Source organism: Carettochelys insculpta, chromosome 10, assembly GCF_033958435.1.
Source record: "Carettochelys insculpta isolate YL-2023 chromosome 10, ASM3395843v1, whole genome shotgun sequence".
Lineage (NCBI taxonomy): Eukaryota > Metazoa > Chordata > Testudines > Carettochelyidae > Carettochelys > Carettochelys insculpta.
Genome location: NC_134146.1, coordinates 41,544,896 through 41,569,564, shown reverse-complemented (window position 1 = coordinate 41,569,564; position 24,669 = coordinate 41,544,896). Strand labels below are relative to the sequence as shown.

Below are 24,669 nucleotides of genomic sequence, written 5' to 3'. Positions count from 1 at the left end.
CACTTCTCTTTCCAAAACGGTGCGATAATTCCTCTTCATAACACACATACCTTGAGGTCGTTGACAGAATGGCCCAGTCCATTAAAATGTTGACTAACTGGTTTGTGGATCTGGAGTGTTTTGATGTCTGTTTTGTGCCCGTTGACCCTTTGTCTAAGGGAGTTAGAAGTCTGTCCAATATACAAAGCATCTGGGCATTGTTGGCACATGATGGCATATATGATGTTAGTAAAGGAGCATGAGAAAGTGCCCGTGATTCTGTGAGTAACCTGGTTAGGTCCAGTGATGGTATTTCCAGAGAAGATATGTGGGCAAAGCTGGCAGCGGGCTTTGTTGCAGGGAAACAGCCCCAACTCAGACCACTGCAATGAATTATTAAAGACTTACAACCTATTCTTAATCAGGATACTACACTCCACAAGGCCCTGGGTGACATGCCTGTTCTCTCCTACAGACAACCTCCCAATCTCATGAGGATCCTCACTAACAGCCACAGCCTATACCCCAGGAACACCAGTCCTGGAACCTTTCCCTGCAACAAAGCCCGCTGCCAGCTGTGTCCACATATCTTCTCTGGAAATACCGTCACTGGACCTAACCAGGTTACTCACAGAATCACGGGCACTTTCTCATGCTCCTTTACTAACATCATATATGCCATCATGTGCCAACAATGCCCAGATGCTTTGTATATTGGACAGACTTCTAACTCCCTTAGACAAAGGGTCAGCGGGCACAAAACAGACATCAAAACACTCCAGATCCACAAACCAGTTAGTCAACATTTTAATGGAATGGGCCATTCTGTCAATGACCTCAAGGTACGTGTGTTACTGAAGAGGAATTATTGCACCATTTTGGAAAGAGAAGTGGACGAGCTGACTTTTATATTCAAATTCGGCACATTAACACATGGTTTAAATCGTGATGGGAACTTTCTGAGTCACTTTTGGGGCTCATCTGCATACTTGGCTCAGTCTAATTCTTGACCTTCCCCTCCACCCCTCCACTCTCTGATTTGCTCACCTTGATTATCTTTTTCTGATTTGTCCTCCTTGCTTACTGTTTTTGGTTCTCTGTGCCTTAATATTGAGTCTGTTCTGGTCTGGCTATGGTCTGAAGAAGTGGGTCTGTCCCACGAAAGCTCACCTAATAAACTATTTTGCTAGTCTTTAAAGTGCTACTTGACTGCTTTTTGTTTTGATAGTGTATAGACTAGCACGGCTTACTCTCTGTTACTGTTTATTCATCTGTGTTTTATTTTGTTAACACATCTGTTTGTACACGTTAAATCATTTTCCTCTTTTTTTTTTTCCTGTCCCTTCTTTTCTTTTTCAGCGTCATCTTCCTGTGACTGGAGGCAACGGAAAGGTGAACTTCCCTACATCAATGCACTGCCAATGGTAAATAAAATTTTAACAGCCTAAAAGAAGTGGTATGATTTTTTTTTTTTTTTTGGCTTACGGCACTGAAAGAAATCTTATACAGCAAATCATGTTTTTGGACATGTCTACCATACAGAATTATAATGACATAACTTATGCAGTGCAGTCACTGCAGTTGTTAAATCACTTGTTTGTATGCAGTACAGTAAACTCTCATAACTGGCATTCTATCATCCGAACTCTCTAATAACCCATATTTTAACCATAAGTAAATTTTTAGTTACGTTTTCCATAAGTACAGTATAGTGAGAGAAAATACAAATAAATACAGCAAATAAAGTATAAGTTTACAGCATACAATACTGCTGTTTGTTGGTAAATAAAGTTCTCTGCATATATTTTTTGTTTCTTAATATGTAATCTTGTTTTTCTTTAGTGTTCTGCATTGCTAGGTGTACCTATTATCCAGAATATTTAAATATCCAGCTACCTCCCGGGCTGCTGGATATGAAAGAGTTTACTGTATTTGGCTCCTTGTGTCAGTGGTATGCACACTCAGTAGGAATGCTTGTGTAGATTATAAAGTCAGCATGGGGCATTGTGGGATATCTCCCAAAAGGCCTAACAGTTGGCTTAAGCAATGCAGTTCCCATACTGTCACTGTCAACTTAATTATATCAACTGTGATGCTACTTGGGCAGCGGTGTTACCAAACTGAAATAGAGAAGCACGTAACGTTGGCAGGAGCCAAATTCAAGTGAAGATGCTTTTGCAGCTAGGTTAATGCTAGGTATCTTATATCCAACCTAGCCCTGTAGTGCAGACTGGGCTTTATATTTCTGCAGGAAAACCCAAACATGACAAAGGAATTTACAAGTATTTCAAGATTTAATCCTATGGGGGAATATTTAGTTTTCAACAGTTAGTTTAATTTGATGATGATTTATTAATTCTTTCACCCAGTGGGCATGGGAAGTGGTTCAGTAGCTAGATATTCTGTTACCCAAGTAGGACACCTCTGCAAGCTAATTTCAATACTAACAGCTTCTTATGTTAAAAAGCCCTGCTGTGCTAGCCGTTTCTTTTTTGAACACATTTACCGGCATAACACTAATGAAGTAACTCTTTGCTCTCAGAAATGTCATCTTTTCTCATTCTCTTTAGGTAATGTTAATAAGCATTTTTGATTTATTGTAAGTTTATATTTGCAGACTGTTTGTAAGTTACTTTTGCTTTGTAGTGGTTGAGCAGATTCAGAGCAGAAGTGAGGGCTGAGGGAGAAGGTTACAGTGAGGAAAAGGTTAAGGTGAGGAAAGGGGAATAGGTAGCAAATTGTTGCCTCTACCTTTGATCAGTTCCAGGTGTGATTGCTTTCCTTGCAGTTTTGATGGCCTCTTGTCACAGATCAGCAGTTTAAAAATCTTAACTTGTATCACTAACCTGAAAAGTTGTTCTGAAAAAATGGCATTGTATTTTTCTATCTAAGGTTGCCAGGTCAAATGTGCTTGATTCACAAATAAGGGAGTTTTCTTTTTTTTTTAAATGGAGAACCCTGAAAATTCTACGTAGGTTCTGAGAGTTGAGCTGGATTCTTCCAGTCATGAGTATTACAAGATGTGCAAATCAGTTATGACCTTAGTGAAACTTCCACACGCTCACTGCCATCATCTTATACTCTAACCCCAAAAAAGGCAATGGGTTTGTGTGGATGTAACTGAATTTAGTGTACAACTCTGTAGATGATGCACAGGATGGAAAATCATGACTCTGCAAGTCGTGTGCATGACTTAATTCTCAGGTGTGCCTTTAAAACGGTCGTTAGGTGTTTCATAGGCATTGTGCTGGCATAGTGACAAATTTCATCCAGTCCATTCAGGGTAGAATAGAGCTGTGTGGTTCATGTGTACATTTAATCATATAAACCCAAACACCCTTGCCCTGCCCTTGCTTAGTGGTGTTTCCTCTTTTTTATGTCCATGAATGGAATGAATTTTAAATGCACTGATATGGAGATGATGTGACATATTAGTGCACGTAACAAAAGTCATTCACTCCTGGTCAGTGTGTGGCAGGGGCGTGCAGAGGGGTTAAGGCTACGTCTAGCCTACGGAGATCTTTTGAAAGAAGCCATTCTGTAAGAACTCTTCCAAAAGAACTTCCAAACAGTGCATCTACGTGCATAAAAAAGCAGATCAGGAATGATCTGGTCTTTTGAGACAGTGTTCACACAGCCACTTGCTCCTTCAAAAGCTTGTGCAAAGGGTCAAAAAATCGGGGCCCCTTGAGGACTGCTCTTTCTGGGAGGGGAGGAAAGGCGGGGGTGGGGGGGGAGCTACTCAGCATCAACACACATTTTCTTTCAAAAGAAGCTTGTGAAACAGCACGCTCTTCTTGAAATGGGAAAGGAAGAACAATTTCGAAAGGAGGGCTGCGTTCGTTCGATTTAGCTTGCATCTTCACTAGCAAATTCTTTCAAAAGATTTTTCAAAAGAAGAGAGCTCTTTCAAAAGATCCCATGGAGTGTCCACATGCAAAAAGTGTTCTTTCAAAAGTAAGAGTGTGGATAGGCTCTCAGGGCTGGGACAGAGGGTTGTGGTGAGAGGTTTAGCTAGGGATGCAGGCTATGGGGTTGGACCAGAGTTGAAGGGTTTAGGGTGTAGAAGTGGTCAAGGGTGGGGTGTTGATGTGAGTGAGGGCTCCAAATGGTGGTGCAGGCTTTAGACTGGTGGTGGGAATGAAAGATTTGGAGAGAGCGCAGGCTGCCATGGGGAGAGAGGACTATCCCCAGCCTTCTCTCAATGCAGAAGCTTGGGGCCAGGGGAGAAGTCTCTCTCTAGAGTTGCTGTGGTTGTAGTAGCACCTGGCAGGGAAGGGACCCACTCCATGACCCTGGCATGTCCAGGCAAGGGTGAGTGGGGCAGGGAGGGGGCACCTCTCCTCCGGCTGTGGCTGCAGCCCTAAATCCTTGTGCAGAGCTTACTAGGCAGAGGCTACACAGCTTAGAGGGAACTTAATTGCTCACTCCATCCTTCTCCCTCCATCATTTGTTCTCCCCATCCTCACTCATTTTCACTGGGATGGTTGAGGTGTGGGAGGGGATGCAGGCTCTGGGGTGAGGCTGAGGGTTTTGGAATATGGAAGTGGGGCTCTAGGCTAGGCCTGAGACAGTGGGTTAGGTGCTAATCTCAATTTTTTTTCCCAGGAGAAAGCAGTATTGTTTTATTTTATTCCAGAACATCCTTTTTAATCAAGATTTGAAATACAGTTCTGTGTTACTGCTTCCCTTAAAACATGACTCATTCCATATTAAGCTACTTCTAATACCTCATTAAATTTTAAAATACAGAAATCTGTGTTTGGATCTTGTTGCATTTTTGTCCTAATTTTTCATCCCCATAAAGTGTATCAAACACAGAATTTGTAAGGTCTCAAAGGAATGCTATTTGGTACAGTAATAATAAAAGATACTTAACTGCTATGTGGAGCATTAAAAGATGGTCTTCACTACTTTGATAAGAGCTGCTCTCACTACAGAGATGAGATGTATTTTACTCTGCCAATTATTTCAGATTCGTTATTTATCTTTATTAATTAAATTGTTTGTTAGTATTTAAATATAGTTGTAAGAGACAGGCCAGGTAATTTTTCCATCTTTCCAAAGGTGGCTATTGCTATGTGAGTTATTTTTCTCATGGATTTTGTAGATTAAATGGTGACAATAACTTTTATTCCCCATGGCCCCCGCCCCCGATATTTCTCTCTTGGGTTATGGATTAGGGTTCGGTTCTGCAAGATACTAAATTCTAAACACTCAGTCTGGCAAAGCACCTAAGCTTAAGCACTTCTTTAATATTCAGCATGTGACTAGTCACATGGAAGTCAATGGGACTACTCAGATATTTGTAGCACAGGCTTAAGTACTTGGCTTGATCAGGATTCTTGTTATCAGTACCTTTTGTAGACTGAGTCCTGAATATCTGATCCGTCTATTTAAGGATCCAGTATCAGTAGTTGTTTTGGGTTTTTTTGTTGTGGTAGTGGCCTTTCAGGATTTACAGTCAGAAACAAGAATGTAAAATGCAAAAAATCTCAGAATTTCACTAAATTGTGCCTTTCTAGTTTAAACCCGATTCAATGAACACTCTGTACAGAAGGTAGTAACTGTTCTAGCATGGAAATAAGCAAGCTAAAATAAATTTTACTTTTTATAGTGAAAATCCTTGAAAATGAATTGGCATTACATCATTTTATAGTATCTCACTGTAGCAAAAATTACAGTATAGCTATGGTCTTCGGACAAATTATTTCCCATTCATCTGTAATGATCCAGAGAACTTCCAGAGAACACCCTAAAGGAGGTGGCTCAGCGTAACAAGCAATTCCTGCTGAGTGAAGGAAGATGAGTGTATAAATACTGATCCAAGGAGACTAACACGTCACAACCCCCCACTTTGAGGAAGTGCAGTAGGTACTCACACCATTAGTGAATGTGTCAAAAATAAAATTGAGGGTTACCAGTCCCTTACCCTAATCACTAGGTTACATGACTTTTTGTCAATAGAAAAATCACAATAAACTAACTTCTCTTTTACTATTTGATATACTACCCTCACTTCAGAAAAGAAATGTAGTGCTCAAAGAGCATCTTGACTTTAGTTTAAGCATTTGGTGTAGTTCCAAATTACAGTCTCATAAAGAAATCGGAGAACTATAAAGAACTATAATTGTGTAAGGTACTTGCAATTAGCTTTATAAAAATCAAATACCAAATCTAATTTGGGAGGCCTTGAATGAGATCCCATAGGGGGGTTGTTGTTAGTACCACCAATAGACTTAATTATTACTTAACAGTATTTTTATGGAATGTAGTGGGGAGTATACTAATAAACTCTGAAGCAAGTATGAAGACAATGTAAGTACTTGGGAGACTATCTGCAATACAACATGACTGGTAAAATGGAGAAATACTCTACAAGTCAATAAAATGAGACTCAGTGATGAGAAATTCTCAATAAAAAGACTCACTGATTCACAAGGGAAGGAATAATCAAACAGAAAAATATAAAATGGGTGAATGCAGCAAGCCACGAATAAACTGGAGATTGTTGTAGATGATCAGCTGAATGAGTCAGCAATGTGATGTGTTGCATAAAGGGCAAATGCCATTCTGGGTTTTATTAATAGAAACATCCTGTGTAAAACAAATCAAGAAACATATTTTGCTTCATTAGCCACAGGGTATGCTTCGGTGAGGCAGTGGGTTTATTTCTTCAAGTAATGGTCCTTATTGTAGTCCACTAGGGGTTATGTGCACGCATCGTGCTCCCAGTTAGTTTTTCAAAGCAGTAATGTCCATTGATCCATGCCTGCACCCCTGCATTGCCCTGTGGTTTTACCTGAGGTGATTAAACGGGTGGGCTGGAGTGACTGCGTTGTCAATTTCTTCTCATTGTCACATCTTCTGAGTCGGCACTTCTGTTTTTCTGTCATCCTTGGTGATGCATTCTCCAAATTTTCCAGAAAAATGTTTTATGCTTGTGAATATTTAGGATTTTATTCATTTTTTATTGTGCTTTCTTTTTGTAGTGATTTTTATATGATTAAGGACTGTGGGACTCCACTTAGGCCAGAGGTCAGCATCCAGAGTGGCAAGAAGAACCACTTTTTAAAAAATCCTGTAACAAAACTCCACTGTTGTACTTTCCAGCAAGAAGGAAATGAGAGTCAAGGGGACAATTGTAGTGGTTGTCAGCAGTGTTCACTGTAAACTGAGTGCTTGGGTGGCTACTCAGGAGAGATTCAGGTGCCACCCACCTGAGTAGCAAAGCTCCCTTAAGTGCCCACAGCTGGCAGCTTGTATTTCTATTGGTGGTGCACATTGCTGATGTTTCAGTGCACATACAATTTATTCTGCCCATGGATGGAAAAAATTAGAGGAAACACTGGTTGCCAGAGTTGCCAAGGGAAAAACTTTTGGTACTGGTGCTTGAGGTGAGCGCTCACCACCTAACTTGGAGTGGATATGAGCAACATATGCCAAAAAACACCAGTTATGAAACAGGTAATAGTCTTTTTCTCCCATGGTCTCCTCACGTGCTGCAAGATCTAAAAGAGAAGTAGTAATCTTTGAAGGCAGTGTTAGTGTTTTGCTAGAAGCAGCTATCACATGAGCAGCAAAGGATAATATTCAGGATGCCTGTTAATCTGTACTTGATTTGTATTGCAAAAATTAAAAAAAAATTGTTGTCATGTTGACCTATGGGTGCCATATTTAGATCAAATTCAGGAATACAGTAGCCAAAGCAAAAAAGGAAGGAAGGAAAAAAAATTGAGGCCCACAGTTTGCCGCCAGAGTTCTGAGGTATGAGCCACTGTGTTCACTTCACAGGTTGTGAACTTGGATGGCAGTGATATTTTGAATGTCAACATGTTGTTAACTATTTCACTTATCAAAACATACACAAGGGGAAGAAGCAACATAATACGAAGCTTTACACATGGGGAGGTGTTAAACCACCGTGCATGTAGGGTTGAAGGAGGATAGATTGATTTTATTTTTCTAAATGCTGGGGGAAAGCTACATAACGAACTCATCAGCTCCTACTTGGACAGTATTTTGGGTGGCCAAAGTACTAGTTTGTGATTGTCCTGTTGTGAAGTCCTTACTGTCTATGTTGTATGCTGGGAGCAGACTGACTCTATGGAAAATGCTTTTATATGAGCCTTGAAAAAATAGTCCATCAGAGCTTTTGGACACAGGTAATGGAAGGGAGTGAGACCTACATGTGCTGGTCTATGCTTTGCCAATAAATACATGAACTCGTGTTAGTTGTTGGCTCAGCAAACATGAAAGGGGATTTTAGTACTGTTGAGACCTCAGTTTTAAATGATTGTTTACTCGTTTGTGTTGTATATAATTTTAAAAGAATGTAATTTTTGTGGGACTTCAGTTTTTCAATTTGTCAGTTTGAACTCTAGAACAATTAAAGTCTGTTGGGGACTGTAAGGCCAAAGTGATTGGTGACATTTTATAACTCTCACTTGCCAACATCAGTAAATTCAGAATCTTGGTGGATGATTCTGTAATGTAGACTCAGATTTCTTACACTCGTGGTGAGATAAGAAATTGAGGCTGAAATTAGGTGATCTTTCTTAACTGTCACAGCTGAGTTGGAATCTGCACAGAGTAGCAATAGTTGCTGAGCAGGAGTTGAAGGAAGCGCAAGAGTTGGGGCAGGAGACCAGAAATAGAGGTACTACCAGGCTGGAATCAGGAGGCAGAAATCATGGTCCAGTGCTGGAGGTGGAGACTAGGGATCAAAGGTGATCCTGGAATTGGGAAACAGAAAACAAAGTCAGTCAGACTGGAATTGGAGACTAGAGATCGGGAACAAGGCAAAGTCTGCAGTCACAGCATGTCAGTGTGTGTTTGGTTGCCCGGAGTACTTTTTGTGGCAACCAGAGTTAAATAGGGTGATTGACCAATCAGAGGACCTTTGGGTATTATCTGTCTGGCTTCCTTTCATGTTACTTCCTCCAGCACCTACTTTCTGTAGTGCACCTACTCTTCACAGTGCTCCCTGAGTGTAATTCTGAATGGTCTCCTGATGGCAGTGTAGTAATAACAATTGTCCCATGCTCTGCAGACCCTTATCTAGTACATGGGCCCTTGTATTATGCTGCTCTTTAGGGAACTCTTCCTTCAGTAGGGCAGTGGACCTGGTTTTTCAATGTGGACTTGATGATGAAACCATTTTACCAGGTCAGGGGCATGGCCATGAACAGCAGGTTCCCAGGAGTTTTCTTCAAGACCATAGCTCTTCTAATAGATATGTATAGTACATTTTCCCCATCTGCAATTTAGAGTAAAGGATAGCATGAACTATGTATTTCCTTAAACCTTGGACTGATGGGAGTGGTTCTTGGAAATGATTTGGAAAGATCCTCTCTGTAAGATTTCAGATGGGATACATGGTAAACAGAATGTCCCTTACAGAACTAAGATAGCTGTAGCTTGAAGATGATGGTCTTGATTGGCTGACAGGTTCAAAAGGGCCCAAATAACTGGTAATCCTATCTAGCAGGGTGGTCCACCATGAAATTTGAACCTTTCTGGTATCATATATTTGCATACTGGTTGTAATTTTTTTTTAATTTTTGAGGTGGTTCTTAAGCCCCTCCTGGGTGTGGTGGATTTTGATCCAGTCAGCAGGTGCTGTGTTCAGCAAGGTTGCTGAAAAGTTTGGGTGGAACCCAAAATTTCACGCCCCCCCCCAAAAAAAAACTCTGAAATAAGGAGGTATGATTAGCATTAATGTATGAGAACTTAGCAAAAGAAAGGAAAGAGAGCCGATTATCTTGATGGGATGTATTGATGCTCTGGCCATCTGAAGCCCACCATAGACTGAAGAGGGGAATTATCAAACTCAGGCATCAAAAGAATACAGGTGACAGCAAATGAAAAACAAGCGTGGGATTGAAGGCCAGAGATTCAAAAGCAGGGAGGCAAAGGGGGTTGTGGAGTAGAGAACGCCGGGCAGCACTCGCTACTCCTTAAAGGCATTCAGGACAACTTGGCTCAGATGAACTCTGCCCAAAGATATGACTTGAGGGAGGATCATAAATAGGCCACACGATTACAGAGCATCCACCACCCCATGCAACTTCTTCCCCGGGTATGAAGATGGCCATTATCAGAAGTAGGTTCATGAGGAAGTCTTGCAACTTTGTGGGGTCATGGATTGAAGGTGCATAAATCAAGAAGGGAACAGTTCAGCTAGAACTTGAGAAGGAAGTTCTGAAGGAGCCAGAAGAGGAGCTGTAATGTGGCACACTCAGTGTAAATGTGCATCAGGTTCTTCCTCTCACCACAAACAGGGCAAATGTCAGGGAAGGTAGTGAACAGCACCAGATACACACATGTATGCGTAGCTCTGTGGAAAAGGTTCTGCCATATCGTGGCAAGGCAGAGCACTAGGGTAAAGAAGTGAAGGGTTTGGAGTACAAGCACATAGAGCTATTTCCTGGGTGCACTTCTGAGGTGGACCAACTGCAGTTTTGTAGTCAGCTCAAGTGTTACGTGGGAGCAGTGGGACAAGGAGACTCACTGGGCAAGGGGGATTTGTCTTGGAGGCAATTGACAAACAACCTCCATCATTACTCTGCTTGGTTCATACACTTTATCTGCCCATTTGTCTTGCGGTAGCACATGGAGGAGGAAAAGCGTGAACAACCATTACTCAGAGTGCTTCATGCCAAAATCATGGGACAAATTGCAGGCCTCAGTCTGCAGTGATGTGATTTGGAAACCCATGAAAATGGATCAAGTGAACCACTAGGCGCTGAGCCATTGTTTCAGCACAGAGCAGGCTACTATAGGGGGTGAAGTACTTCAGTCAAGACTGCATGGCCATCAGTGTCAGGGAGTTCCATTATGAAGTACAGGATGATTTGAGGTGCCGAGTCTAGGTGGGGGTCTTCGGTGAGGCCAGGTGCCAAGGGGCTTAGCATGGGGCATCTTGGTGTGTCCATACAGGTCACAAGAGTGCAAGTAGTCTTGGAGTCTTCATAGAGTGTCCCCGTGGGTGCTCCACAATAGGTGTCGGGCTCGCCTGGCGCCGCAGATCGGAATTCTTCCAGCAGTTTCTCCTGGATCATGCATGCGCTGGCGCGCGCCGCTCCCTTGCACGTCCCCGGCCACGTGCGCAATCCGGTCCCCGCCAGTTCCTTCTCAACCGCCATCGGCTGCAGACAGAATCCGCTCAGGCTACGGCCAAAGTCAGATTAGACAGTGTTTCTACATGTAAATTGTTTGTTTTTTCTTTTTTGAAAAAAAGAGAGAGAGAGGACAAAGAGAATATTTTAAAAAAAAAAAAAAAAAAAGGAGAGAGAGGAGCGGAGAAGAAGAGTGGACGTGAAGGCCAGTAGGCCGCCCGCTGCCCTGCAGGCTGGGGTCCGCGATTCGGGTAAACGGGCACGGATAAGGTGCTAAGTGCCCTATTAACAGTAAAAGACTCACCGAGATGGCTTCTTCAGGCTTCAAAAAGCGTGAGTCCTGCCGCGAAGCTGTGCTGGCCTCCGATGGGCATAGTGAATGCATCCGATGCCTGGGGGAATAACATGTTACCCAGAAGTGTTCCCACTGTGCTAAGCTCACAGCCAGGGCAAGAAAAGACAGAAAAATGCGTCTTAAAATGCTCTTGTTTGATAAGGCCCTCCAGCCAGACACGCCGGAGAGGCAATCAGAAGGGCCCTCTGGGTTCCACAAAAGGAAGGCAGCTTCTCTGACCCCCTCAGTGCAAAAACGGAGGAAGCTCTCCCCAGCTCGATCCCTGCCGGCGGTCTCAGCGAGCGGGACGGGCGGAGCACACAGCCCCCAGTCTCATATTCAGGCAAGCGGCACCGCGGCAGCGCACGTGGCAGAGGCTGAGCTTCCGATTACAAAACAGCCGGCATGCGCAGCGCCTAGAGCGGCGGCCAGGCCTGCGCAGGAACTGGGGGCACCGCCACAGGCAGCACTGACCCCCCCGGCACCAACGGTGCAGGGCTAGCAGGCACGGAGCCCGCAGGCACCGGAGGACATTATCCGCGCAGCACCGCAGCTGAGCGGGCAGAGCACGGCGCCGGCAGTGGGGCCGAGATCCCCGGCGCGGCAGGGGGCGGTGCCAGCCCTGCAGGGGAGGGGAAAGGCAAGAGCAAAAGCCCGGCACCGCAGCCCTTCTCTGGACAGGGCTGCACTGCTGCTAGCAACAAGCTCTCCCCCTGTGCTACGCACGCTGCCCAGAAGGCCTGGGTCTCCACCGGCCTATCCAGAACCTCCTTCTCTGTTCCTCTAACCAATGTCACCATGGCTGGAGCCACCTTCGCCCTTTCTGGAATTGGATCTGCTGGAGTACTATCACAAACCAGTGTCACCGCTATCTGTGTCATCGCGGAGGTCTTGCTCTCCCAGACATTGGGGGTACACACCCCGAGAGTGGTCCAGGTCTCCGTCCCCGTGCCCGTGCTGCCACGGTCATTCCTATCATGCTGGACACAGACACCCCAGGCCTACGCCCAGGGGCAGGTCCCCCCTGGCCAGCCAATACCCCCGTGGATGCTCCCGGGCGGGGATGGAAACTCAGTAATCTCGAGGGGAGTTAATTTTAAAATCCCGAGACTTTCCTTCGTAATCCTCCAGTGAGCAGGTACACCATCGACCGCAGGAACCTGAGAGTTCGAGGGAGGTTTACCCTAGTGGTTCCTCCTCATCCTCCCTAGATGAGGCCATGGCCCCCAGGGATGTCGCTCCCCCAGATGACCTTAAACAGTTTCAGGAGCTGTTTAAAAGGGTAGTTTTCACGCAAGGCATTCAAACGGCAGAAGTGCAGGAGAAACATCACAAACTCCTGAAAAATTTGAGACCCCCGGCTTCATCCAAAATTGCTATCCCGCTGGACGAAGCCATTATGGAGTCAGCCACTACATTATGGCAGACTCCGGCCTCTGTTACGCCTATGAATAAAAGAGCGGACAAGAAGTACTTCGTCCTGGCAAAGGGCATGGAGTTCCTCTTCAGTCACCCACAACCGAACTTACTGGTGGTCGAATCGTCCCAGCAGAGGTCAAAGACTTCTCAGTACAAATCGGGGGGATCGAACAAAGATGCCAAGAAGCTAGAGCTGTTTGGCAGGAAGGTATATTCCTCTTCCACCCTGCTATTGAGAGTGGCAAATTTTGCGTCACACCTAGCAAACCATAACTTCGATAATTACTCCAGGCTTACTTCTCTCATGGATTCACTTCCGGAAGACAAAAAGCTGGTGTTAAAGGCAATTGTGCAAGAGGGCTACGCCGCTTTGAGGACGGGAGTCCAGATCGCCCTGGATGTGGCAGATACGGCGACACGCTCAGTGGCTACAGCAGTGGTCATGCGTAGAGAATTCTGGCTCCGGACATTGGGCATCCCGAGGGATATACAGGCGAAGATCGTGGATCTTCCCTTTGACATGCACAAGTTGTTTGCAGACTCAACTGACTCGGTCCTCCACTCCAGTAAGGACTCGAGAGCTACACTTAGAACCCTGGTATTTATACCCCTCCATATAGGAAGAAAAAATATTACCCTCAGCAAAGACGCTACCCGTACCAACCACAGCGTGCTCAGTATCAGCGGGGCTACGACCAAGGGCACCATCAACAGCAGCAACAGTACAGAACTCCCAGGCGACATTCCCAACAAAGCCGTACGCCCTCGGGACAGGCCCAAAGGCAACAAGTTTGATGGGCATGTCGGGGGCTGCACTATCAATACCATCGCTCAGTGCCACTCTCATCTCGTGTTCCATCATCACCTCAGACCGTTCCACTCCCAATGGCAAAAGATCACCACAGACAAATGGGTGCTGGAGATCATAGCCACGGGTTATGCGATCCCCTTCCAGTCGCTCCCACCGACGAAGCCTCCCTCCAGGCCTCACCTCCGGGACGCTGCCCACAAGGTGAGGATCAAACAGGAGGTGGACCACATTATGTTTGTAGGGGCGATGGAAAGAGTGCCGGAACAATTCCAGGGGAAAGGGTTTTATTCACGCTACTTCCTCACAGAGAAGAAAACAGGAGGCTGGAGGCCCATCTTAGATCTTCGGGGCCTCAACCGCTACTTGCGCAAACAACGGTTTCGGATGATTACAGTTGCCTCCATACTCACGGCACTGGACGATGGAGATTGGTTTGCAGCCCTCGACTTACAAGATGCTTACTTTCATATAACGATCCACCCGGCACACAGGCTCTTCCTCCGCTTCACGGTCAGCAAGGAACACTTCCAGGACAGGGTTCTTCCATTCAGCCTCTCCTCGGCCCCCAGAGTCTTTACCAAAACCTTGGCAGTGGTGTCAGCCTACCTGCACAGACAGGGGGTATGCATATTTCCATACCTGGATGACTGCCTACTGAAAGGAACCTCAAGGACAGAGGTCCTACGCATGATACGCGTTACAGCGGACACGTTTTCTTCGCTGGGCCTAGTCATCAACCTCACAAAGTCAAAGACCGACACCACACAGGACATAGAGTTCATAGGGGCACGCATAAACTCTATCACAGCAAGGGTGTATCTGCCCGACGCCCGCTTTCGCACCATCAGTACGCTGGTGCAAGTCATTACATACAGCCCCACGGTGCCAGTCTTAACGTGCTTACAGCTGCTGGGCCATATGGCGGCAGCAACATTTGTGGTACAGAATGCCAGATTGCACATGCGAAGCCTATGGCATTGGCTGGCGAGTGTCTACAAACCGGCATCCCACACCATTCACAGGGTAGTGTCACCCACGACAGAGGTGCGCAGATCCCTGGCGTGCTGGGTAAACCCCAAGAACTTGCTAGCAGGGATGCCCTTTCACCAACCACAAATTTCTATTTTTCTTACTACCGACGCCTCCCACATAGGATGGGGAGCGCACGTCGGCGACAAGGTGACGCAAAGGCTGTGGTCCCCTGCGGAACAGTCACTGCACATAAACATACTAGAGCTCAGAGCAGTGTTCAACACCTGCAAGCATTTCCGAGACCACATATGTGGCAAAGTAGTTGGGATCAATACAGACAATACCTCCACTATGTTTTACATAAATCGACAAGGAGGAGCCCGATCCCGTGCCCTATGTGCGGAAGCAGTCCGACTGTGGAAGTGGTGCATCACCAACAACATTACGTTGAAAGCCTCCTACCTGCCGGGTGCTCACAACGTGAAAGCAGATCAGCTGAGCAGGCGCTTCGCACTCACGCAGGAATGGCAGATCCGCGCTGATTTGCTAAGACCGATCTTTCATACAGGGGGGTTTCCCCAAATCGATCTGTTTGCCACACAGCACAACAAGAAGTGTCCCCAGTACTGCTCCAGGGCAGGAGTGGGGCGGGGGTCCCTGGGGGACGCATTCATGATTCCATGGAAAGGCCCCTTACTTTACGCGTCCCCCCCCCCCCCCCCCCGCTTCTCCACAAGGTCTTGCAGAAAGCCAGAAGGGAGAGAGCTTGCATGATACTAGTAGTCCCAACGTGGGATTGGCAGCAATGGTTTCCCTTGCTTCTGCGCATGTCGGACCGCGCACTGCTCCCCCTACCGGTGGCGCCGGACGTACTCACGCAGGCCCAGGGGTCCATAGTGCACCCGAACCCTCAGAGCCTGCGCCTACAAGCATGGCTAATCCATGGCTCAGCTCCTTAGAAAGCACATGCACGGAGGGAGCACAACAAGTCCTGGAAAGTAGCTGAAGGACCTCCACCAGGAAGACTTATAAGCAGAAATGGATTCGATTCACAGCCTGGTGTTCCGCCAAACAGTTAGCTCCCCTTGACGTTCCTATACCAGTAATACTTGAATACTTATTGGACCTCAAGATGGACGGACTTTCATTATCCTCGCTAAAAGTCCACCTCGCTGCTATATCAGCCTTTTGGCATACAGAGGAGGGGCCCACGGTATTCGCCCATCCTATCGTTACCAGGTTCTTGAAGGGGTTGGTAAACCTGTACCCCCCTCGGAAACTGCTTCCGCCATCGTGGAACCTGGACCTGGTGCTCAGCACGCTCACGGGTCCACCTTTTGAACCATTAGCCACAGTTCCCCTACGTCTCCTTACTATAAAAACAACCTTGCTCCTTGCAATTACGTCAGCTCGCAGGGTCATTGAGCTTGCAGCAGTGATGGCAATGCCGCCCTGCACAGTATTCTCGAAGGAGGCGGTAACCTTAAGGCTGCACCCAGCCTTTGTTCCAAAAGTTTCATCAGAATTCCATCTTAACGAGCCAATAGTTTTACCCTCGTTTTACCCGAAGCCTCATAGCTCCAGCAAGGAGGCACGCCTGCATCTCCTGGATGTGAGAAGGGCGTTGGCCTTCTACATTGACAGAACTAAGTTCTTCCGGAAAACGGACAGGCTTCTAGTCTCTCTTGCTCCCAGGTCAAAAGGAGAAGGTCTCTCTTCACAGAGAATCTCAAAGCACATCGTATCCTGTATAAAAATGTGCTACGAACGTCGAAAAACTCCTTTGCTGGCCCCGTCCAGGGTTCACTCCACCAGGGCGGTGGCAGCATCAACAGCCTTCTTTAAAGGCATTGCGTTGAAAGACATCTGTAGAGCGGCGACCTGGTCGTCCTATGACACCTTCGCCAAACATTATGCCCTACATTGGGTATTCCAAGAGGATACCCGCCTCTCGACAGCAGTCCTTTCGGGGGCAAGCTGCACATAAACCGATTTACCCACCTCCTTTCTTGGGTTACTGCTGGGTAGTCACCTATTGTGGAGCACCCACGCGGACACTCGATGAAGAAAGAGAAGCTACCTACCGTAGTAACGGTGGTTCTTCGAGATGTGTCCCCGTGGGTGCTCCACCACCCACCCATCCTCCCCGCTTCGGATCTCTGTCTAGTGTTTTTCAGGAGCATCCGAGGTGGTTGGTCAAGGAACTGGCGGGGACCGGATCGCGCACGTGGCCGGGGACGCGCAAGGGAGCGGCGTGCTCCGGCGCATGCACGATCCAGGAGAAACTGCTGGAAGAATTCTGATCAGCGGCGCCGGGCGAGCCCAACACCTATTGTGGAGCACCCACGGGGACACATCTCGAAGAACCATCGTTACTGTGGTGAGTAACTTCTCTTTTTGGCTTATGTACAGGGCCATGAAAAGAATTGGGAAGTGATGCAGAAGGTCTTCAAGCTGCCGTAATTGTCTTCGCAAAAGCATCTGATGGTAGAGATGGAGTACTTCTAGTAGGGGGCACTGTGATGGAACATATGTGAACCCACTGGACTCGCTGATCCTATCCAGTGTGGCACATGTCAGTTTGGGTCTAGCTCTTACTTGCTGATGCTGTTATGTCACATGCACCCTCCCCCCATAGGCTAATAGATTGTCCAATTAAATGAATCAGCTTAGCTCAAGCAGATCTTGGTATACTGTGGAACTAAGGAAGTTGTTATATTTTTAGGACTCTGGGTGGTCCATGGTGCTTCTTGCTGTCTTGGTAGTATTCTTCCTTTTGAGATAAGGCATCAGCTTTCCTATTCTTGGTATCCAAATTGGGTGGTGATGAATTGAATTAAGAGAAGAATAATACCCATTTGATCTGTCTTTGATTCAGCAATCAACCCTTATGCAAATATTCATGGTTCTTATGGCTGGAAAAGACTTATTCTGGGTGTTGGGCTCCCTTGAGTGATGGTGCTGCTCTCCAAATGCTGATTTTTTTATTGCAAGTATTTCATTATTTAATAGCTCATCATTCTGATCAGCATGGTTGGGTTTGTGGGAGTAATGTGTGCAGGGGCACAACACTCACTGTGGACTATGTCTTAGAGACATTAGATGCATCGGCTCCCTGTGCGAATGCCTGGCCTGGGGCTGTGTGTGTTAGAATGGGGGAAAGAGACAAAAGCAGGCTTTAGCTGTCCAAAAGTGTGGTGAGTTTTGGGTGTCCAAATAAATGTGATGTTTTTGTAGAGGAGGTTGGTCATAGGAGCTGTTTGTCTTGAGACTCCTGGAGTGAGCAGTCCATAATAATTCACAAAGCCTAGGAAGTACTGTACCTCCTGGGGTACTTTGGCACTACGCCGCTGGAGAGGGCCTCTACCTTCTGGGGTTCCATATTGCCTCCCTCTGGGAAAAGATGGAATGAACATGTTAGTAGTGCTGTTGTGGATTATCAGAAAACACAAATACGTAGTCAAGATAGATGACTACCTGACTGGACCAGGATTTCTCTAAAAATGTCATTCATGGAATTGAAAGGCCCATGGCAGCTTTGGGCAACATGAATAGCATTACTAAATAGTGACATGTCCAGAGTGGGTCCAAAAGACAGGCTCGTTCACTGAGATGTAGTGTGCACATATTATGTAACATGACCCTCCCAATTTCCCTGCTGCTTTGGTCAATAGTTTCTCAAGTGGTGAGAAGGAACGGGGAGGGAGGTAACAGACATACCCCACTAATGGTCTCAGCTGAGTGTACAAGAAGAGCAGGGACATGTGGTACTGTTGGCAGACGTCTCTGACTTGAGTTCACTGGTTTCTCATAGTCCTGCAATGGATTCTATTTGTGCACAGTACACATCAAAGAACAAGTTACTGTAGCTGTTTTTTTTAAGCTTTCTCTTAAGGATCCTTCAGGTCAGTGTGGGGACTAAGCATGTGTTGCAGGTGACTAACAGGAGAAATGTGAGTAGAAGCACCAAAAGAAATAACACTGAAAGACAAAGGCTCTCATCCTTCAAATGCTTGCACATCTACTTAGCTTGAAGCACATGAGTAATTCCACTGAAGTAAGCAAACAGCACTCATGTATACAGTTAGGCGTGCTTTAAAGGATATTTATAGGAATAGGGCTTAAAATTGCTCCTGATAGTATTAAGCCAGATAGCTTGCACAGTTTATAGAATATTACTAGAAAAGGATTAATTTCCAAAAGTTTGAGGCAAAGTAAATCAAATGGCAAAGTAACATTTTAGAATTACTCTCTTTTGAATGAACCATAATGCAGTAGTCATGGAAGCACTGGAAAAGAAGCAATATACAATAGCACAATCTGGCACAGAACATGAAATTTAACTAGTAATCAGTACAAACTCTGTCAGAGGAGGAAAAAAAATTAAGCTAGGACCCTCATGTCTACACTATTTTAACAAAAACAGATAAAATGTTTAAGATGCAATAAAGCTGTGGCATAGAAATCCATAATGCACATGTTATATGTGTATGATTGGGAGTAGAGAAAGGAAAGAATCATCCTTACACATTTAGCTAACATGTTGAATAGGATGGCATTTTAAAGTGCATCATTATCATAGTGCTGGCAATTATGAGGTACAGTGGGGTACTGCATTTAGTAATACAAGAAGCTTTGTTTAAATATATACCATAAGTGGCACATTAGGGTTAAATTAAAGAAGTGAGTGAGTTTAGAATTATAGCGTTTATGAACTTACGTCGCAATACAAAGATACTCTTTTAAAGTTCATGCATGAAGCTGAAGCATAGTCTCTCCAACATCATCCATAATCTTTGTGGGAACTTTAATCAAGTTTTTCTATCTTCAATAAAGTTATGAAAAATAGTTTCATGACTTGTTTTCCATTAGAAGTTGGGATTTGTGTTTATGTATTTATGTAAAAGTCGTCAATGACAGAACAGCCAAAGAGTAGCAAAAATAATGCTACAATGGCTGGGAAGGCAGAAGAAGACTGCAGCAGACAGGAGACTCCCAGTTGTTGTGAATTCTGTGTCTTTGGATCTGAGTTTTCTATCAATTAAGAACTGTGTGGTGTCTGCAGTGCAGCAGTCCCCCCATGTTAAAAGAAGTCACACACTGGCATCTTTCTCTGTGTACTACTCCCCTGAACTTAAGCCCTACAATTACTGGTGAATAGTGACAGGAGTGGGATTGTGAAATCTGGAAGCTTTTAGTCCTGAACCAGCATTTAGGCGGTGGGAGTATATATCTGTCATGCTGTTTTGAGGACTGAGGTGGTAGAACGGTCCAACTGCTGCATCCGTGACTGAGTAGCCCAATTTAGGATTCACTCTGCTCACCCCACATGGGAGGGGGCTGGAAAAGGTGCCCTAAACATAGTCCACCTCAGTCCCAATGACTGGATAACAGCGTCCAGTGGGTTCAACTCCATGTAGTCAAAGTTGAACAGTATACTTTGGAACATGGACTATTTAGACTCCAATGGACGACCCAGACAATGAGCGAGCTGAAAGACACACAGCAGTTATCACCTGTGAGCTGCAATGATTCAACATCGATATTGCTGCCCTGGCAGAAACACATAGACCAGAAGAAGGGCAGCTAAGAGAAGAAGGTGATAGGTACACATTTTTCTGGAAAGGAACACCAAAGGAAGAAAAACAAATTCATGGAGTAGGATTTGCCATCAAAAGCGAACTGACAGAGATCCTATCTGAAGTCCCTGCTGGCATCAATGAGTGTCTCATGACTCTCCCCTTGAAGCTTGCCAAAAACCAATAGGCAACCCAAAGCTGATGTGAAGAAGAAGATCTGCACCCAACTGAACGCAGTCCTGAAGGGCACACCCAGAGAAGACAAGATTATTCTATTGGGGGATATCACTGCCAAGATTAGAAGAGACATGGTGCTCTGGCAAAATACGATTGGGAAAGAAGGAGTCAGCAACAGTAACTTCAGTGGAGTGCTTCTCCTTACAAAATGTGCTGAACGCAAGCTTTACATCACAAACACCCTGTTCCGCCTGAAAAACAAGTTTAAGACCTCATGGCAGCATCCTCGATCAAAGCACTGGCACCTCATAGACTGTGTTATCGTCCGCACTCAGGATCGGCGTGATGTCCTTCGCACGTGTGCAGTGACTAGTGCTGATGACTGCTAGACTGATCACTACCTTATCGATCCACAGTGGCAATTAGGATTGTCACCCAAATGGAGAAGTCAGAGGAAACAGATTGGATGAAAGATCAATGTACAAGGCCTGAAGGACCCCATCTGACGAACCTTTGCCCAAGATCATCTCCAGTGAAGAAGGCAGAGAAGAGCATCAAAAACTGTCCCATACCCCTCCAACAGCTACTGACACCTGCCTCTTCTGTGCTTAGATCTACGGTTCCAGAATTGGACTGATCAGCGATCAATGGATTCACGAATAGGAGGGTGATACGAAGACGTTCTACTCGTTAACAAATGACCACCAAGAAGTATCTACTCTCTCTGAAATAAATGGAAATTATTAAGGGATAAGGATAATAGGTTGTGAAAGTGTAATATTTTTGCCTGATTATGAGGTATGGTTGAGCAGTTGTGAAATACATGGCCTAAGGATTCTAGAGCATCATCATAGCTCTGGCATGAACTGGTAACATAAACAATTAGCATGCAGATGTAGTGGGACCTTTGAAAATGCTCTTTCCATAAATATAATTTATCCTATAATGCTGCCATGGCATTTTTCTTTTTAAAGGTTTCTTATGTGTCAGAATGGAAAGATGACTGGGCAGTGTATATTTTTTATTTTAGCAGAAACTAAAAATTCAAGTACACTGCTGCATCCTGATTGCATTGTGGAAGACTTTGTTGTGCAAATGTCAGGTTAAATGAGCACATAGAATCTGGTTATAGGTCTGTGTGTGGAGATAGCTGTTCGTCCATTATTGAGCGAAAGAGTATAGAGTGAGAGAGAGAGAAGCCCTGTCCTTCACTATGGTCTGGATCAAATAAAAGTGAAGTTACTATGCCTACTAACAAAATGTGGTCACCACTACTTCTCACTGTTCCATTTGTTGGGGTAGTTTCTCTGCCAAATCTCAATGTATTTTACAATTTAGAAATAGGATTTGGCCAAGAATTCTCAATTGACTTACAATTTTTAAATCAAAAGAGCTAGATGATTTAGCCTCTGGCAGATAACTTATGCAGTGGGATCATTGGGGTTGAGTGGTGGGGAAGGAAAGCCTAATAGTATATGCTCTGTAATAGAAAAGGAAAAATGAGAACCATTGTTAGTCTTTCCTATTGCTCCTGCCATTCCTGCCGTCAAAAGACGCTGTTTCTACTTCCAGGGGTTTTCTTGTGACATGGTTTCTTCCTTTTATTTTTTGTCTCTTCCCCCACCCCCACTTTATTTCCCCTTTTCTCCCTTCCATCATGTTCTGTCTCATTGCTCTCCCTTCTTGTGTTTCTCTTTAGCTTTACTACTATTAGTAACAATTCAAAGGCCTAACACCAGTAGTACAACAAGCATTTGATTATATCTCCTGCAATCAGTGTGCCCATCTGTCCTACAAGAAGGAAAATTTTAAATACCTACAAAGTTGGTTTAATGCCATATGCCTGTGGTAAAGCCCTATCAACTGAAATGACCCTGGTCCCCTTGTGAATGATTAAACAAGTGTATTGGACATATAATGCCAAATATAACCTGACAGATGGCTAACCTTTTGTGGCTAGTGCAAACAATAATAATAATAATAAAAAGGCCTGAACTGGAGGCTAAAAATGTGATGGGGAAATGTGCAGAGGAAACCTAATGAGAGACAATCTCTCTGCCCTGATATTTAAGGGATGCACACATATCAAGCAGCATGCTAATTACTTTGCAACATGACTCTTCAGTGTGGTGCATATCTGCAGTCAGATCCTGGTCCTGCTGTCACTGAGGTCAAATGCAAAGCCCCTCTTCTGTTACGTAGATTCTGGATCTTAGTGAACAGCCACAGTAAAGAAACAGGAAGTAGATTGCTTTAGGCTTTGATGAAATGCTATTTAGTACGCACGTTTGTATTTGGCCCCTAGATTTGAGAGCTTTCAGCCCCTGTAGAACAAAAGCTTTGCTCTTGAGCTCTTTAGTTTCCATCCTGCACACGTGACTAGATCCATTGTTTACAGTCAAGCTCTTAGGTATAATCGCATTTGCTCTGATCCAACTGACAGAGACCAAAAACTACAAGAACTTTACCAAATATTCATAAACCTGAATTACCCACCAGGAGAAGTAAAAAAACAAATCGACAGGGCCAGACGCATACCCAGAAACCACATACTCCAAGATCAGCCCAAAAAAGCCAAGAACAGAACACCACTGGTCATCACTTACAGCCCCCAACTCAGACCACTGCAAGAATTATTAAAGACCTACAACCTATTCTTAATCAGGATGCTACACTCCAGAAGGCCCTGGGTGACATGCCTGTTCTCTCCTACAGACAACCTCCCAATCTCATGAGGATCCTTACTAACAGCCACAGTCTATACCCCAGGAACACCAGTCCTGGAACCTTTCCCTGCAACAAAGCCTGCTGCCAGCTTTGTCCACGTATCTTCTCTGGAAATATCATCACTGGACCTAACCAGGTTACTCACAGAATCACGGGCACTTTCTCATGCTCCTTTACTAACATCATATGTGCCATCAATGCCCAGATGCTTTGTATATTGGACAGACTTCTAACTCCCTTAGACAAAGGGTCAACGGGCACAAAACAGACATCAAAACACTCTCTAGATCCACAAACCAGTTAGTCAACATTTTAATGGAATGGGGCCAATGACCTCAAGGTATGTGTGTTACTGAAGAGGAATTATCGCTCCGTTTTAGAAAGAGAAGTGGATGAACTGACATTTATATTCAAATTCGGCACATTAACACATGGTTTAAATCGTGATGGGAACTTTCTGAGTCACTATAGGGGCTCGTCTGCATACTTGACTCAATCTAATTCTTGATCTTCCTCCTCACCCCTCCACTCTCTGATTTGCTCACCTTGATTATCTTTTTCTGATTTGTCCTCCTTGCTTACTGTTTTTGGTTCTCTGTGTCTTAAATATTGAGTCTGGTCTGGTCTGGCTATGGTCTGAAGAAATGGGTCTGTCCCACGAAAGCTCACCTAATAAACTATTTTGCTAGTCTTTAAAATGCTACTTGACTGCTTTTTGTTCCAAAATATGGGTGCCTCTTCTTGTAGCCCTTACTTGATGGGAAGGCTTCATTATGTGGTGGGCACAAGTGGATGTCATATATCCTCTCTTTAACTTGGTTTTGTGTATCCATATGGTGCTCTGTTGGGCAGCACCGTGGTGTACTGGAATGGCCACAGAACTGTTCAGAACAAAGAAAAATCTGAAACCTGTAAGATAGTTCTAATCTAGGCTCTGACCTTAATAGCAGTTTTTGTACTTTCTCAGAAAAATAGTCTAACTTGAGTACTTGCGTGAATGGGAGCTATTCTTATCAGGATGGACCCTATGGTTTGGAATTACTGTCCTTGCATACAGTACAAATATGAAAAGCTTAGGCAGATGTTTAACATGTTTGCAACATTGTATGCACACATGTGCATAAATAATCAGATCTTTCGGCCATGTCAGGAAACTGTTAAAAACAATGGTAGGAACAGAACCCAAATTACAAACAGATAATTTATGTGATAATCTGAATCTGGCAGTTAGGAATAGCAGAGTTTGTAAATTCAGCATATGTGCTTAATTTTTTTTGTTTGTTTTTGTTTTCCTTGTTTTGCTTGCTGGAAAAATTGCTGCTCTTTGAATTGCTGCATTTGAGGTATACTGAGTGTATTAAAAATGAAGACACACATCTGTAGGAGGTGGCGGTGTGCATGATTCTGAAGAAAACAGCTTTAAACTTCGTTTGTTTAATTCTAACCTAGAAATACAATGGAAATGGATAATCATTAAGAAATGAGAGGAAGACCAATTGGCAGTGAAGCAGTTTGTTTGCATAAATTAAAAAGTACATAATAGGTACATAA

General features: G+C 44.6%; 1 protein-coding gene across 8 annotated transcripts in view; it reads left to right on the top strand.

Moving 5' to 3' along the window:
• Nucleotides 1–24,669, top strand: part of TBL1XR1 (TBL1X/Y related 1) — a 212,848-nt gene that overhangs the window by 79,627 nt on the left and 108,552 nt on the right. For 7 of the 8 annotated variants that reach the window (XM_075003874.1, XM_075003877.1, XM_075003879.1 and 4 more), the window contains exon 2: nt 1,339–1,403. The gene's annotated coding sequence lies outside the window, so the exon portion shown is untranslated. Of the gene's footprint in view, nt 1–1,338; nt 1,436–24,669 lie in introns of all 8 variants that reach the window. The other variant, XM_075003878.1, reaches the window with a different exon arrangement.